General features: G+C 38.5%; 1 non-coding gene across 1 annotated transcript; it reads left to right on the plus strand.

Annotated features, from left to right (window-relative positions):
- The first annotated feature begins 11,587 nt into the window (after window positions 1–11,587).
- Window positions 11,588–11,694, plus strand: LOC112586317. Its single transcript, XR_003110779.3, has one exon. It is a non-coding gene; the product is annotated as a U6 spliceosomal RNA (small nuclear RNA).
- Window positions 11,695–17,812: the final 6,118 nt, after the last annotated feature.

Below are 17,812 nucleotides of genomic sequence, written 5' to 3' on the forward strand. Positions count from 1 at the left end.
AAGTGGGGCATGTTAGAAAGAGTAGGAGTTTTAGAACCAGACAGATTCTTGGTCCTGATACATGGAAGATGCTCAGTAACTGATAGTTAACCACCACCATCATCACTGTCATTATTGTGATCATCAGCACCATCATCAGACATGAGCTGTCTTTTCTGGAACTTCTGCTCATTTCAGTTTATTACACTTCCTTGTAACTGCCATGGTCTCCATAGCATGGTGTGTGTGTGCTCAGTTGCTCAGTTGTGTCTGACTCTTTGCAACCTCATAGACTGTAGCTTGCCACACTCCTCTGTCCATGGAATTCTACAGCCAAGAATATTGGAGTGGGTTGCCATTTCCTACAGCAAGGGATTTTCCCAACCCAGGGATCAAACTCACATCTGCACTGGCAGGTGGATTCTTTATCACTGACCTACCTGGGAAGCTCCTCCATAGCATAGTAGCTACTTATTAAAAATTCCTAAAATATTTTCTGAAGGACTAACTGATAGCTATTTGTCTTTCCAGATATAATAACATTGACAAAAGGACAAATCAGCAAAGTAACAAATTCAGTTGTACAGTTCTACAATTGGCATTCTAGTCTACAAGTCAGGCTATAAGGCCATTTCCCAAATTGTAGCACAACAGGACCTACAAGAGCCCAGCACAGAAGAGAGAGCCTCAGACTCCCCTTCAACCACTATGTCAAGCTGCAAGTCCAGGTAACAAAGAGTCATTAGACAACTTCAACCAAGGAAATCAGGACAGTTTTTAAGAAGCAAGAAAACCCAAGACGGTAAATGTAATCCCAGCTAAATGCTTTGTTAGAATGAAAGGAACAGGGCCTTGTATGCTTTAATCTTTTGACCTTGTTAATGGAAGACATGGAATAAAATTGTTTACCTGAATTTTACTACAACAGGGCTGAAGGAAATCAGCTAATGTCGGAAGTTTGCATGAATGTCTTAAAAACTTCATCTTCTGAAGCCAGTCATAACATTGCCACTCAAAGAAAATGAAAAAAGTACTTCCAAATGCTAAAAGAGATTTCTATCTTCCCATCATTTCAACAGCAACTGCTATAAAATATGTTCTAAAACAAACACAGAGCACTAAAAATTCCACTGTTTAAACTAAAAGTCAAACATCTGTCTCACTGCTTTCTAGTTTCACCAGTGTTCCTGAGGGTCTCCTCTAAAACTACAGAAATCTGGAGCTTTTCCCCCTCTCATGCATCTCAAAGAGTTCTGGGATTTTTTAAATCATCTTCATTAGTTAATCATTGCTTCTCTTTCAGCTCAAACAGATATGGAAGAAGGACCATCTATAGAGTGAAATCAGCATCCTGATTCCAGAGGATGTGGGGAGAGAGTATAGAATTGTGGCGATAAGCGGGACAGATCTGGGTTGAACCCTGTCTCTGCAGCTTACTTTCCAAGTGACCTTGGTATCAACTCAACCTTACAGAATCTATGTTTCTTATGTATGAAAAATGTCAATAATACCTGGGTCTAATGATAATGATGAAGATTCAGAAAGACAGGTTATAAAGTTTTTGCCTGGCATCTAGAGATTATTTGCCTGGCATAAAGAATAGAGACCATTATATCATTATTGTCCTCCTTCACTTGGAGGGAGGAAAATTAATAACTATCACTCATTGAGCACTTATTATTGATCTTGTATATACCAGCATCTAATTCGTGTGTGTGTGTGTGTGTGCACGTGCATGAGTGTTGTGCCAGGCGGCATGTGGAATCTTAGTTTCTTGAACAGGGATTGTATCCATGCCACACTCCTTGGAAGTTCAGAGTTTAACCACTTGACCACCAGGAAAGTTCCAAGCATCTAACTCTTAAAACCATGTTGCAAAGACAGTCTTATTACCTCTCATTTTACAGATGAGCCACACAGCTACCATCAGTAAAGCTAAGGTTCAAATCCATGTTTGTTTCGCTGTAAAGTCTGTGTCCTCTCTGCTGTTCTTCACTGTCTCCTCAAACCCAAGAGCCAGATTGAACTCGTCACCTGAACACTGAGAACTTTCAATAAGGAATTTCTCTTCCAAGAAATTTTCCTAGTTGACAGCCTCTTTGAAGGCAAGTTTTACCATGTTATCATAATTGATCATGCTAGTAAAGTAATGCTCAAAATTCTCCAAGCCAGGCTTCAGCAATACGTGAACCGTGAACTTCCTGATGTTCAAGCTGGTTTTAGAAAAGGCAGAGGAACCAGAGATCAAATTGCCAACATCTGCTGGATCATCACAAAAGCAAGGGAGTTCCAGAAAAACATCTATTTCTGCTTTATTGACTATGCCAAAGCCTTTGACTGTATGAATCACTATAAACTGTGGAAAATTCTTAAAGAGATGGGAATACCAGACCACCTGACCTGCCTCTTGAGAAATCTGTATGCAGGTCAGGAAGCAACTGTTAGAACTGAACATGGAACAACAGACTGATTCCAAATAGGAAAAGGAGTACGTCAAGGCTGTATATTGTCACCCTGCTTAATTAACTTCTATGCAGAGTACATCATGAGAAACGCTGGACTGGAAGAAGCACAAGCTGGAATCAAGATCGCCGGGAGAAATATCAATAACCTCAGATATGCAGATGACACCACCCTTACGGCAGAAAGTGAAGAAGAACTAAAAAGCCTCTTGATGAAAGTGAAAGTGGAGAGTGAAAAAGTTGGCTTAAAGCTCAGCATTCAGAAAACGAAGATCATGGCATCCGGTCCCATCACTTCATGGGAAATAGATGGGGAAACAGTGGAAACAGTGTCAGACTTTATTTTTCTGGGCTCCAAAATCACTGCAGATGGTGACTGCAGCCATGAAATTAAAAAACGCTTACTCCTTGGAAGGAAAGTTATGACCAACCTAGATAGCATATTCAAAAGCAGAGACTTTACTTTGCCCACAAAGGCCCGGCTAGTCAAGGCTATGGTTTTTCCAGTGGTCATGTATGGATGTGAGAGTTGGACTGTGAAGAAGGTTGAGCACCGAAGAATTGATGCTTTTGAATTGTGGTGCTGTAGAAGACTCTTGAGAGTCCCTTGGACTGCAAGGAGATCCAACCAGTCCATTCTGAAGGAGATCAGCCCTGGGATTTCTTTGGAAGGAATGATGCTAAAGCTGAAACTCCAGTACTTTGGCCACCTTATGCGAATAGTTGACTCATTGGAAAAGACTCTGATTCTGGGAGGGATTGGGGGCAGGAGGAGAAGGGGACGACAGAGGATGAGATGGCTGAATGGTATCACTGACTCGATGGACGTGAGTCTGAGTGAACTCCGGGAGTTGGTGATGGACAGGGAGGCCTGGCATGCTGCAATGCATGGGGTCGCAGAGTCAGACATGACTGAGCGACTGAACTGAACTGAACTGAACAGGAACCCTACCCAGTCCATGATTTACCATCTCAGTAATGGGACCCATAAGCCTTACCCATGTCTGGGTCATTCTATACTTTCTGGTCTTGGTTGACAGATGGCTGTGAAACCCTCTGACTCTGAGAAACTATCATCTGTCAGTTCTAGCAATAAGTTTGATTTATAAGTACCTTAGTCTGTTTGGGCTGCTATAACAAAAATAACATGGACTGGATGGCTCAAACAACAAACATTCATTTCTCTTGATGCTGGAGCCTGGGGTGTTCAAGATCAAGGTGCCAGCAGATTCAGTATCTGATGAGAGCCTGCTCCATGGTTCATAGACAGAGACTCTTTTCTCCCTGTGTCCTCACAGGACAGAAGGTAAGGGGGAGCTTTGGTGTCTCCTTTAGAAAAGCACTAATCCCATTCATGAGGGCTCTCCCCTCATGATCTAACCACCATAGTTCCCGTCTCCAAATATCATCATTTTGGAGGTTAGGATTCAACATATGAATTCGAAGGGACACAAACCTTCAGGCCATAGAACTCAGTCAATATTTGGAAGAATAAAATCAGCACATCATCTCCTGAGGGTTATTCATTATCCCCTTCTGGCCATCTGCTTCCTGTTGCTTTGGGTTCTGGTGTGAGCTCTCAGCATCATTTGTGTTCTATGAGTGATGGAGAACACACCATAGATTCACATCAACCATACTACCCATCCATAACTCCTACAGGCAGCCTGGTATTTTGTTCTTGTACTACATTCTGGGAAGATGATAGGTGGTTGGTAAAAGACTCACTGGGGATAATTATGTATTGTTGTTCATTGTTTACTCACTAAGTCATGCCTGACTTTTTGTGACCCCATGAACTGCAGCATGCCAGACTTCTCTGTCCTTCACTATCTCCCAGAGTTTGCTCAAACTCATGTCCATGGAGTCGGTGATGCCATTCAACCATCTCATCCTCTGTCGCCCCATTTTCTTCCTGCCTTCAATGTTTCCCAGCATCAAGGTCTTTTCCAATGAGTCGGCTGTTCACATCAGGTGGCCGAATTATTGGAGCTTCAGTTTCAACATCAATCTTGCCAATGAATACTCAGGGTTGATTTTCTTTAGGATTGACTGGTTTGATCTCCTTGCTAATTATGTATAATTTAATCCCAATTGCCATCTCCAGGTTTAACAATTCTGAAATCATCTTTGTATGTAAGGTTAGAAGGGTATACATATCACTTAACTTTTATAAGCCAAATTATCACCTATGTAAAATGAATTAAGATTACATTGAGTTCTTTCCAGCCCTAGAATACTCTAATTATATTATTCTACATGATCACCCAACCCTTTGGTCTCCCCCAAAGTAGAAGACAGTCTTAGAATACATGACGATGAACTATATCTATGATCAGGGGATATTGATACAAATTAATCTTAAAAGCCTTTATGAGCTCTTTTAGGTGGAATAATTATATTCATTGAGAGTAACTAAGCACAGCACAGAGTAAAATGAGTCTAAACCTAAACAAAAATATCACTGATGTATGTGTGTATCATTCTGTGATTATAAACATTGGTGATAATGTAACAATGGATTTTCTTATAAATATTATTCTTATTTCATAAAAATAATAAATACATAACACATAAAGACATGATAACTAACATATAAAAGGAAAACACTTATGTGCACTAGTAGGGCAAAATTATTTATTAAAATAATTTCATTTTTGTTTAATTTACATGATTTCAAGGATATTGAAAAATACCCTTAAAATAAAACAAATCTTACTTTAAACACACTCAGAAATGTTTTGTTTTTCTAACTAAAATAGACTATCTTAAATTTACTTATTACCCATTTCTCAAGAAAGGGCTTATGTAAAACACTCACTAAAATAGATTTGCAGACCCATTTTTGAGGCAGGGGATTCGAGTAAGCATACTTAATCTACCATTTTGATGGAATCCGAAGGATTTTTGTTAAATGCTGAAATACTTTGAACCCAAGTGTTTAAGCTTCAAGCCAAGCTTTAAGCACTGGAGGAAATGTAAGTCAAATTTGATTCAAGTCAACCTAAGATCTTTAGCTGAAAAAGTACTTATGTTCTTAAAAATATATATTAGATGAGATTCTTGTAAGCATTTTGGTGCACACATGCATACCAACACGTGTACTTTTTTCCTGTGAATTCTGCAAAACCAGTTGACCACTCATTTTGTGGCATTCAAAAAATGTGATTGTTTCTACATTCATTTAATAAATATTTTGTATTGGATACTTATCTGTATCGAATGCAAACTCCAAAATAACTCAAGGTAAAGCATCAAAAGACACAAATGACAACCAAGCTGTCAAAAATCAGAGAAAATTTTGTAAGAGATAGATAAAACCCAAGTTTGCTATTAAAATTAAGTCATCAAAGAGCTAAAATATTGACCCCTTCCCTGGGGTCACAGAGATGAACACATCAAACAGGTGCAGTGTGGGTCCTCTTTGATGGCAGGGGGTGGGTCTTATTTGTCTGTAGATCACCAGTACTCTGCATAGAGCCCAGCACATTGAAGATGCATGAATATTAATAAGTTTTCCTTTGTTTAAGGTCATAAGCCACTGCAAGACACATATTTGAGGTATGTGTGAAGTTACTGCTTACTTTCCCAAGTGGTACAAATAGTAAAGAATCTACCTGCCAAGGCAGGAGATGCAAGAGATGACCTCTGGGTCAGTAATATCCCTGGAGAAGGAAATGGCAATCCATTCCAGTATCTCTTGCTTGGGAAAGTCCATGGACAGAGGTTGCAAAGAGTCAAACATGACTGAGCACGTGTGTGCACATGCACACGCACACACACACACACACACACACACACACACACAGAGCTTATTAGATCCACTGTCGATAGGACACAAAAATATTTGGATTTTTTTAATCCAAAATTACCAGGTCTGTCTAATTGATGGGGGTTTGCTAGTACCAGGGAATGGCTTTGAAGGATTTTTTCCTGTGTTCCATTCTCTCTTGCTCAATATACATACCCACAGTTCTATACATACCTGCAATTCTTTAACATGGCAATCAATATTTTCTTAACATATTGATATAAGGTTTATAAAAGAACCTCAAAGCTCCCCCACTTCAATCCTCACTACAACTTTGCCACTCCTTATCCCCTGAATGATAACTGGGGTGAGAACTCACTGAAGAGCATCTCTTGTTAGATAACTGGTAGCCCCCGCCCCGGAAACTGAAATGTTCCATGAGCAAATGGCCCCAGGATGTTGCTGTGAGAACCAACAAGACAAACTAGACTAGCCAAGGGAATCTCAGGCCTCCTGTTACAAAGACAAACTCATCTTCAATGATCCAATGAAAATGCAAATTTAGGGAAAACAAATTGGGTTATTTGGAGGACAATATGTTCTCTGAGGATATTCATGTCATTGTGGTTTCCTGAGGAAAGGGCCTCTGTTTTGCTTGACAGCAAAATGTCAATTTTAATTATTCAAATCGACATCCCATAGTACCTTTTATGAAAATAGAGGTAGATTCAGAAGAATGGACAGAAATTGGGGTTTTCATTTTGGAAAATTAGAACGGTCAGCAACTTTTGGTGGTCCTGAAAAAGAGAATTCTTGAGTGGCTCTTCCCAACTCTCTTGGTAATAGAAGTTGGTTAGGCAACCTTGGGCAAGAATCCTTCCTCTGTCATCTTGTCTTCCTTAAAACAATTGAATAAGCTCTTGTAAGTAAAAGCCCTTTTGTGGCACCCAGTGTAATGTGAAACACAAAGATGAGAAGTGTTTTTTGAAATTACATAATGAGATGGTCTTTGAGAAATTGGTGCATATTTTATTGCAATGGTTATTATTATTATGAATATTTGACAAGATCTCCCAATGTGGTGTATCAAGTATCTATTGCCACAATAATGTTCCATAACAAACAACTTACTGCATGCTAAAATACAAACTTATTTAGCTCATGAGTAGGCATGTTAGCCAATTTGGGCTGTGCTTGGCTGGGCAGTTCTGGTCTTCTCTGGACTCCTTTAAAGGTGTGGTGGTTGACTGTCGCCAAGTCCAAGATGGACTTGGCTGGAAGACTGGGGCAATTCCACTCTTCTTCATGTAATTCTCATCTTTCAACAAACTAATGTGGACATGTTCTCATGGTAACAGCAAAGGACAAGAGCAAGATCAAGCCCAATTTCATGAGTTCTTTTCATGCATCTCATTTGCCAATATCTTATTGGCCAAATCAAGTCACATGACAGTCAGAATGGAAACACAGACCAAGTTTCTCAGGAAAGAATGTAGACACAGAGGAGAGAAGAACTGGGACCAGTAAAGCAATCAAACTACTACACGAGATGTTGTTATTGTTTACATGGGAATATTCACCTATGTTACTTAATTTTTGCAGAATTTAAAAGGAATTTTGACTGTATCAGAACAATTTAAAGCAGTATTTCTCAAATTTTATTGCAACTTACTGTAAGAAATAGATTGGACATACAATGTGACTCATTTTATATAGAACTTCACTAAATATTATTTCTTCTTATTATGAACATTTCTTTCTATTTTGCTATTTAATTTTTTAAACTGCTTGCTGTCCACTAAATTAATTTCAGGATTCTCTAATGAGTCAAAATCAACATTTTGAAAAGTACTGATTTATACAACTTTAGCCTTCCGTGATCCTTTACTTGTTTTCAAGAACGCTATAGAAGACAATGGCACCCCACTCCAGTACTCTTGCTTGGAAAATCCCATGGACGGAGGAGCCTGGTAGGCTGCAATCCATGGGGTCGCTAAGAGTCGGACATGACTGAGCGACTTCACTTTCACTTTTCACTTTCATGCATTGGAGCAGGAAATGGCAGCCCACTCCAGTGTTCTTGCCTGGAGAATCCCAGGGATGGGGGAGCCTGGTGGGCTGCCGTCTATGGGGTCGCACAGAGTCGGAAACGACTGAAGTGACTTAGCATAGAAGACACATGAAGTAGAATGTCTGAATTGGGAAAGTTACAATTCAATGACAAATGATCCATAGAACTCAGAAGTGTGAGCATACCATTTTCAGCAACATGGATGGACCTAGATAGAGATTATCATACTAAGTGAAGTTAGCCAGACAAAGATCAATATCATACCATGTCACTTATATGTAGAATCTCAAAAAAGTGACACAAATGAACTTATTTACAAAACAGAAACAGACTCACAGACATAGAAAACAAAGGGGAAAGAGTGGGAGGGATTAATTAGGGGTTTAGGATTAAAAGATACACACTACTATATATAAAATGTATAACCAACAAAGACCTTCTTTATAGCACAGGGAACTATACTCAATATCTTGTAATAATCTGTAATGGAAAAGAATCTTAAAGAGAATATATAAATGTAGATTATATATATATATATATATATATATATAAAACTAAATCACTTTGCTGTACACATGAAACTAATACAATACCACGTATCAACTATATCCCAATAAAAAATTTTAATAAAATTAAAAATTAAAAAAAAAGAAGTGTGGGCCTAAACGGTCTGGGACCTGGCTTCCCCTGCTCTTTCCCAGAGCCAAATGACCTCTAGCATTTTGAGGCTGAGAGATGGCAGAAGGAAAGAGATGAGAGTATTACTATCCATTGAAACATTTGGCTAAGTTCTTTACTATAGAAACATTTTTAGGAGGAAACTGAAGCTTAGAGAAAATAAGTTAGCCAAGGTCACACAATATCTGGCAGAGTAGGGATTTAAAGGTCTCAAGTGCCTCTTATTCCATCAAAGTCCCTATTTCCATGTCATAGTAGGAAAAAAGCAGTATGAGTCAAATTATTCACACTGATGTGTGGCATAAACATATATTTAATAAGGATCCACTCAGAGTAAGACGTTGCTTTGTAGTATATTGAGAAAGATATATAAGAGGGTATCTAAGAAACAAGATTCTTATTACAAAATGTATGAGTAGAGTGCTTGGAAAACTACAATTTAAAAGTTTCAGGTTTTACTTTAAAAGTGTGTTTATAGAGGAAGAGATCCCAGGTGAAGACTTGAGTTTACTTTTGAGGCTGGTTATTGTTTTTGTTCATGTATTTGTTTGTTTTTTTTCTGGAACAACCATCACTTTGGGAACTATTAGTTATGCAAATCTAGGTCATATTCCACTCATTGTTCATGGGAAAATCCCCAATGCAGGAAAGTAACCTGAATTTTAAGATGTAGTGTTCTGCTTACTCAAGTAAATTTAGAAGATGTCTTAAAGAGAGTTGCATCTCTGCAGACAATTTGTCCCTTAGAGAGTAGTTATTCTTCTAACAATGACTTCAGATGCCTCGACACCTCTTTAGTATTATGTGTCTTTGGAGAAGTTTGTGATATGTTTCTTTTCTAAGTCATTGTCCACAGCACACCAGAAAAAGAAACGGACTAGGCTCAATGACGTCTATTTTTAAAAGGTGATAAGGTCCTAAAACATGGTGTTGTGCATGCTAAGTCATTCAGTCATATCCCACTCTTTATGACCCTATGGACTGTAGCCCACCAGGCTCCTCTGTCCATGGGATTCTCCAGGCAAGAATACTCGAGTGGGTTGCCATGCCTTCCTCCAAGCGATCTTCTCAACCCAGGGATCAGACCAGGGTCTCTTATGTCACCTGCATTGGCAGATGGGTTCTTTACCACTGTGCCACCTGGGAAGCCCACACATGGTGTTATGTGAGACTGAAAGGTCCAGGTGTTGGACAGTGTACTGATGTCAGATTCGTGTTGGAGGTGTCTTGGAAGTGGGGAGTCATAAGGTAAGGCCCTATTTCCCTGGGCTTTTCTGAAAGAAAAAAATAACTTCTTCCTTCCAGGTGCTATGGACGGCAGTCCTTCCTGGATAGGAAAATAGGGACTAGGGGATGTGGGGTCTGGGAAGAAGGGAGTGATAATTCCTTTTTCCACGACTCTGTGAAATTTAGCCTGGACTCCAAACCCCATCAGTGAGAACAGGACCCAGGTGTGGGAAAGTAAATTCGCTATTGTGACATGGCAACAGGGTGGAGAGAGTAGGTGAACCAGGAGGCCTGGGGATGGGTCTGGTGCTGGGCAGAAGTTATCAGCAGATCTCTGTGTTACAATACTCTCTCACACACCTTCTGTGCTTTCGAGAATTAAAGACAGGGGTCAATCCACTGTTTGGGATAAAATAAGAAAAGAAAGAACCGTGTCTCAGACAAAGGCCAAAAATGGTAGTGACGGTGGTGGTCCAGTGAAGGACAACTTCCCAAAACAGAACGAGGAGCCCCTGAGAGTCGTCAGCACTCGAAGAGTGATGGTCAGGTGAGGAAGCCAGAACAGAAAGGTGCAGGGTGTAAAGGAGGTGCAACTAGCAGTCTGTCAGGCCCCAGAATGGGAAGGCCTCAGGCACACTTGGGAGATACTCTGAAGGAGGTTAATTTCAGGTGGTCACTCTGGTGGGGCTTAAGGCATAATTTAGATCCTCTTTCTGGGAATGTGATCGTACAGTTAATAAAGAATCCCAATACAGAGGACCTCAACATAGTGGATAAAGTATTCAGAATATAATTTAAAATGCTTAGCTAAGTTATAGAAAACGCAAGAAATATTCACAGGATAAAAATAGTTTAATAAGTCATGAATCCAAAGCAGTAAGTGGACATTAAAACTAAATCTTGTCTTCAGGAAATCTGCCAATACATGCTTGTGAAGAATTGTTTGTTCTAATACAATATAAGCATGTGCTGGGGATAGGAGATAATACCTGGAGTTTGCACAAGCCGGGACAGCAAATTGAGACCCCTGCATAGAGCCAGTCCTATAAAAGGCAACACCCTAATAAAGGCAAACTAGAAAAATAAATTTAGTATCACAGCAAGAACGCAGTAGGAACTCTTAACCTCTGTCAGCTCTGACTCTGGATAAAGATGGAAAATAACGGCTTCCCTGAGAATTACTAACAACAAGGTGATTATCACAAAGGTTTAGTGTCAAAATTCACCCTACCTGGGTGGCCTGAAAAACTCAGCCTGAGAACTGAGTTTAAATGATTAAAGGTTAACAAGGACACACGGTGCCTGAAAAAGCAATCACAAATCTCTGGGGAAATGATTAATTCCAAAGGGAATTAATCAAAGTCTCAAAAAAAGTTTCAATGACCATGAGCCCCCAGTTTAAAAAAAAAAAAAATTACAGTGCTCGCTTCGGCAGCACATATACTAAAATTGGAATGATACAGAGAAGATTAGCATGGCCCCTGCGCAAGGATGACACGCAAACTGGTGATGCATTCCATATTTTTTAATTGCTGGGCAATAAAGTCTGCTCTCTTTAAAATAAAAAAAAAATTACAGACACATGAGGAAATAAACCGTTATGAGCAGAAGCATGAGAAATAATAAATAATAATATCAGAACCAAATGAATTGGGAAAACTAGATATCAAATTTAAATTAATGGGGCTTTTTAAAAAGTATGATCAAGGAACCAGAAAATATTGCTTAAAAGACAGCCATATTTGATATTAAAGAATTACCACGGGCTTTTTCTTAATTTCAAATATTTAACTATTATAGATAAAATGATGCGATGTCTGGGATTTCCTTCACTATTATCTGGAGTGGGAAAGAAAGCAGCCAGAGACATAGAGGAAAAAAGATTAGCCATGAATTGTTCATTGTTGAAACTGGAGAGTGGATAAATAAGGATTTACTGTGCTATTCTCTTTACTTTAGTAGATTTGAAGTTTTTCATGTTAAAAATATTTTTTTAGTTAGCAGGGAATATAAGTAAAAGCCAAATAGAACTTCTAATAACAGAATAGTATACTAAATAAAATTTGAGACTCAGTAGACATAGTATCAGAGAAGACAATGGCACCCCACTCCAGTACTTTTGCCTGGAAAATCCCATGGATGGAGGAGCCTGGTGGGCTGCAGTCCATGGGGTAGCTAAGAGTCAGACAGGACTCAGTGACTTCACTTTCACTTTTCACTTTCATGCATTGGAGAAGGAAATGGCAACCCACTCCAGTGTTCTTGCCTGGAGAATCCCAGGGACGGGGGAGCCTGGTGGGCTGCAGTCCATGGGGTCGCTAAGAGTCCGACACGACTGAGCGACTTCACTTTCACTTTTCACTTTCATGCATTGGAGAAGGAAATGGCAACCCACTCGGGTCGCACAGAGTTGGACACGACTGAAGCGACTTAGCAGTAGCAGCAGACATAGTATAGATCGTTCTAGAAACAGCTGACAAGAGAATTAGTGAAACAGGGAATAGATCTGAAGTACTTATCAAGAATGCAGTAGCGAGACTTCCCTGATGGTTCAGTGCCTAAGACTCTGAGCTCCCAATGCAGGGGGCCTGGATTTGATCCCTGGACAGAGAACTAGATCCCACATGCTGCAACTAAAAAGATCCCACATGCCACAACTAAGACCCAGCATGGCCAAAATAAATAAATATTTTTTAAAAAGAAGAAAACTGCAGTAGAGAGACTATATCATAGACTGACTATAAGATGGTTTGACATACCTAGAAAGCAGACTCAGGAGGCTAAAAATACATCGAATAAGATATAAGAGGTAAATAATACAAAAAATAGGGAAGATGTAAAATTGAAGAGATAACCGCCAAGAATTCTCTAGAACTAATCAAAGACACAAATGCTCAGATTCAGGAAGCCCACATCACAAGCAAACAAACTCAAAACTGGATTCATGATAGTGGCAGATTATAATTATTAAAAAAGATTCTTTAAGAGAAAAGATGTATTATATGGAAAAGAGTAGTAGACTGAAAATTGAGTTCTCAACAACAACACTGGGACTCAGAAGTCAGAGAAATATTTTCAAAAAATGAAATGGGCTCTCTCTCTCATCTTACACAAAAGTAAATTCCAGTTGTATCAAGGACATAGATGTAAATCTAAAAATTTTTTAATTTTAAAAAGAAAATAAGTGAGATGATCTTAAGAGCTTTGAAGTAAGGAAGACTTTCTTAAACGAGACAAAAAGCAAAATGAAAAACAAAATTTTATTTGATTAAATTAATATAAGAAAAGTTATGACAAACCTAGGCAGCATATTAAAAAGCAGAGACATTGCTTTGCTAAAAAAGGTCCATCTAGTCAAAGCTATGGTTTTTCCAGGAATCATGTATGGATTTGAGAGTTGGACTATAAAGAAAGTTGAGCGCTGAAGAATTGATGCTTTTGAACTGTAATGTTGGAGAAGACTCTTGAGAGTCCCTTGGACTGCAAGGAGATCCAATCAGTCCATCCTAAAGGAAATCAGTCCTGAACATTCATTGGAAGGGCTGATGCTAAAGCTGAAACTCCAATACTTTGGCCACCTGATGCGAAGAACTGACTCATTGAAAAAGACCCTGATGCTTGGAAAGATTGAAGGCGGGAAGAGAAGGGGACAACAGAAGATGAGATGGTTAGATGGCATCACCAACTCAATGGACATGAGTTTGAGTAAACTCCAGGAGTTGGTGATGGACAGGGACGCCTGGTATGCTGCAGTCCATGGGGTTGCAAAGAGTCAGACATGACTGAGCAACTGAACTGAACTGAACTGACATTAATATCAACAGCTCTATATTCTAAAGACTACAAAGAAAGCTTAAAGATAAGCTAAAACTAGGGCAAAATACTTGCCATATAGATAACAAATGAGGGATTAGTATCCAGAATGTAAATATTTTAAAACACCTAAAATCTCATGAGAAAATCTCATGAGAAAATCTCATGAGAAAAGCAGATATGGTTCAAGAGGGAGGAAGAGGAAAGAAAAATAAAGATAAATAAAAAATAAAGAAAAAACAAAAAAAAGCATATATGTTATAAAAAATATATTTTACAGAAGAGAAAACATAAGCAGCAAATAAACATATACTAAAAATGCCCATACTGTTGAGTGAAAAAACAAACCAAGGAGGTATTCATTCAATCTAATTCCATTTATATAAATTTAAAAATATACATAATTAAAAAGTTATTCTTTAGAGATACATTTTGGCCTGGTAATAACTGCAAAGAAAACAAGAGAATAATAAATATAAAATTCAGGACAGTGGTAATCTCCACAGAGAGAATGAGGGATGTTATTAGGAAGGATTACAGAGGAGGATTCGAAGAATATGAAATATTCTCTCTTGAACTGTGTGATGCGTGCAGGGGTGTTTGTCTTATGGATATTTGTATTATGCTTGAAACATACATGTTTTATGTTATATTATGTGTTAGAACTCTATATATAGATATCTAAATCAATCTATCATGTTTACATATAGGATAAATACATGTGTGTTACACATCACACCTTGTTGTGCTGAATTGATCGCAAAATAGATCCCTTTGTCACCTTTCTACCCTGTTCAGCAGAGGAAATGAGTGGGAAACTATCCCTCTTTTCATAGACTATGTGAAAAGCTTTTTTTTTATGGTAGTATTTTTCAATTTTTATTGAAGTATAGTTGATTTACAAAAATCTTTTCTTAAAACAAGGAAATTCCATGTAGACAGTTCTCTGAACAGTACTGCTGATTTCCAAATCTCGTCTGATTGCTCACTTCCATGTAAATCATTTTTGTTAAACATGAAGTTATATAAAAATTGATGTGTTTTCCATGCTTCCCTTTTCCTGTAAAGGCTAAGGATCTTAAAATAACACGACGGAGCTCTAAGCTGAAACCTAAACATGGCAAAACATGTAAATCCTCAGGCTATATCTGACAGAGAGCTAATTATATAACTTGGGCTTTCCTTCCCCAGAAACAGGCTCTATCTACCTGCCTCATGCAACAGTGATTGGGAAGGGAGGGTATATTCTAAATTGTGAAGAAAAATTTTATTAAACACAAGGTATTTCTAGAGCAATCTTTTTTCCATTATGCAGGGGCACAAATATATGTCACATATAGTATGTCATGTCAGTTTAAAAATAAACTTTTAAATTTGGAAATTGTAGGTTTATAGAAAAATTTTGAGGATGGTACAGGGTTTTCATACACTCCATGAGATGGTTAGATGGCATGACTGACTCAGTGGACATGAATTTGAGCAAATTCCGGGAGATAGCGGAGGACCGAGGAGACTGGCATGCTATAGTCCATGGTGTCATGAAGATTTGGACAGGACTTAGTGACTGAACAACAGCAATACACTCCATTCCCTCCAAAACACACATACTCATACAGTTTTCTCTACTATTTATGTCTTTTACTTCTGTGATGCATGGATCACATTGGTGGTGGTGGTGTAGTCGCTAAGTCGTGTCTGACTCTTGTGACCCCATGGACTTTAGCCTGCCAGGCTCCTTTGTCCATGTGGATTCTCCAGGCAAGAATACTGGAGTGGGTTGCCATTTCCTTCTTCGGGGGATCTTCCAGAGCCAGGAATTGATCCCACGTCTCCTGCATTTCAGACAGATTCTTTACCTACTGAGCTACAAGGGAAGCCCATGGATCACATTAATGAAGTAATATTAATATCTTATTAACTAATGCACATTTTATCCAGATTTCCCCAGTTTCCTCCTAATGTTCTTTTCCTGTTCAAAGATCCCACCAGGGCTCCAGGTTACACCGTCATCATGTTTCCACAGGCTCTTCTTGTTGTGACAGATTCTCAAACTTTCCTTCTTTATGATGATCTTGAAAGTTTTGAGGATTAATGGTCAGATATTTTGTAGAATGTCCCTCATTTGGAATTTGTCTGATATTTTTCTCGTGATTTGACTAGGGTTATGTTCTTTTGGAACAAAAAACTGCAGGGGTGAAATGCCATTATCATAAAGTTTCATTTTTCTTAATCTCATTTTTCATTTTTTTAATGGTGGGTATGAGTATACAGGAAAGTATATGTACAGAAAAATAAATTGCGAAGGAATAAATCAAAATACTATCTCAGATACTGAAGTTACTGGATATTTGAATTTTTTTTTTTTACTTTTTGCTTATCTGTATTTTCTAAATGTTCTGCAATAGACATGTGCTTTTAAAATAGAAAAAAAAATTAATGTCTACTTTTAGAGTTGTCTATACTTGTTTGAAAAGGTACTTAGTTCTTCAAAGGTACTTAGTTCTTTCTTTCCAGGCCTGGTAGAAATAAGGAAGTATTTGTAGGTGCCACTTCCTGAGCAGTCAGAATAAGCCCCTACTCCATGTTCCAGTCGCTTCTCGATCAATACCCACAGCTAAAAGAGAGCCAAGGAGGAAGTCAGAAGGGAAAGGAGAAGGATTAGCCTGAAAGAATCACTCTTACTTCAAGCATGGTGGCTCCAACAGAGAGCAGGTCTTTCTGCTAACTCTTTCTCTGTCTGCCTAGTTCTATCACCTCTCTCTTCCTCCTCATTTCATTCGTTCATTCATTCTTTTATTCTCTCAACTAGTATTTATTGAAGGCACTGAGAACTGACTAGGACATCAAAAGATGCCCCTATCCTCAAGACACTGGCTTTCTAGTGTGGTAAGGGCATCTGGCAACAAATACTCTATTGTGAGGCAGTTAATGCCAAAAAGAAAAATTAAATGGGTAAAGAAAAATAAATGGGAAGGAGAAAAGGAACTTTGCTATTTTAGAGATGATTGGAAGACTTCTCTGATGAGATGACCTTGAACAGGGACTAGGGTTCCAGGCTGAGGAAGTGCCAAGGACAAAAGCCCTGAGATGGAATTTTAGGTCCCAGACCTGTGCTGGGGTTGGGGACCTACAGGTTATTCTGTTAGAAGGGAATCCACTGGCAAGTTCTTAGTTAAACAGTAATAGGACCTGAACGAGGCATTTAAAAGATCACTTTGGCTTCTGTTTGGAGATTGAAGAGGCATTTAAAAGATCACTTTGGCTTCTGTTTGGAGATTTGACCGGGTGGGTTGTGGGGGGGAGATGGGGGTGGAGAGGTATGGCAAGGCAAAGAAACCTGTTTGGAGATAATTACATGAGTTATGGCAAAAGAAGACAATGAATTATACTAAAGTGGTAGAAGTGAAGGTGAAAAAAAGTAGGCGGATTCCATATATAATTTGATGGAAGAGACAAAGCGGTATACTAATTATTTGGATATCAGATATGAGAGTATTTCCAGATTTTGTACATATGAAACTATTTTGTACTCCCCAAAATATCATCTCACCCAACTTTTCAGCCTTTGAATTGGTTGAAATTTGAGAAATTCTCATATATACACTCTGTCTTTCAGAAAATATTGGAAAGAAAAGAAGACTGTTTTCTATTTGTTTTTCTTTTCAATTCTCTTCTCTCTCTCATTCTTCTTTCCCCAAAGAAATCCATTCTAATATATGTATGTCTTTAAACATCCTTATATCCTTGTTAAATTCATAATATCATTTTATTTATATTCACACTTATAATTTACCAAGATATGTTAACAAACATCTCATTTCTTTACTCAAC

The sequence above is a fragment of the Bubalus bubalis genome, chromosome 7, assembly GCF_019923935.1.
Source record: "Bubalus bubalis isolate 160015118507 breed Murrah chromosome 7, NDDB_SH_1, whole genome shotgun sequence".
NCBI classification, from domain to species: domain Eukaryota; kingdom Metazoa; phylum Chordata; class Mammalia; order Artiodactyla; family Bovidae; genus Bubalus; species Bubalus bubalis.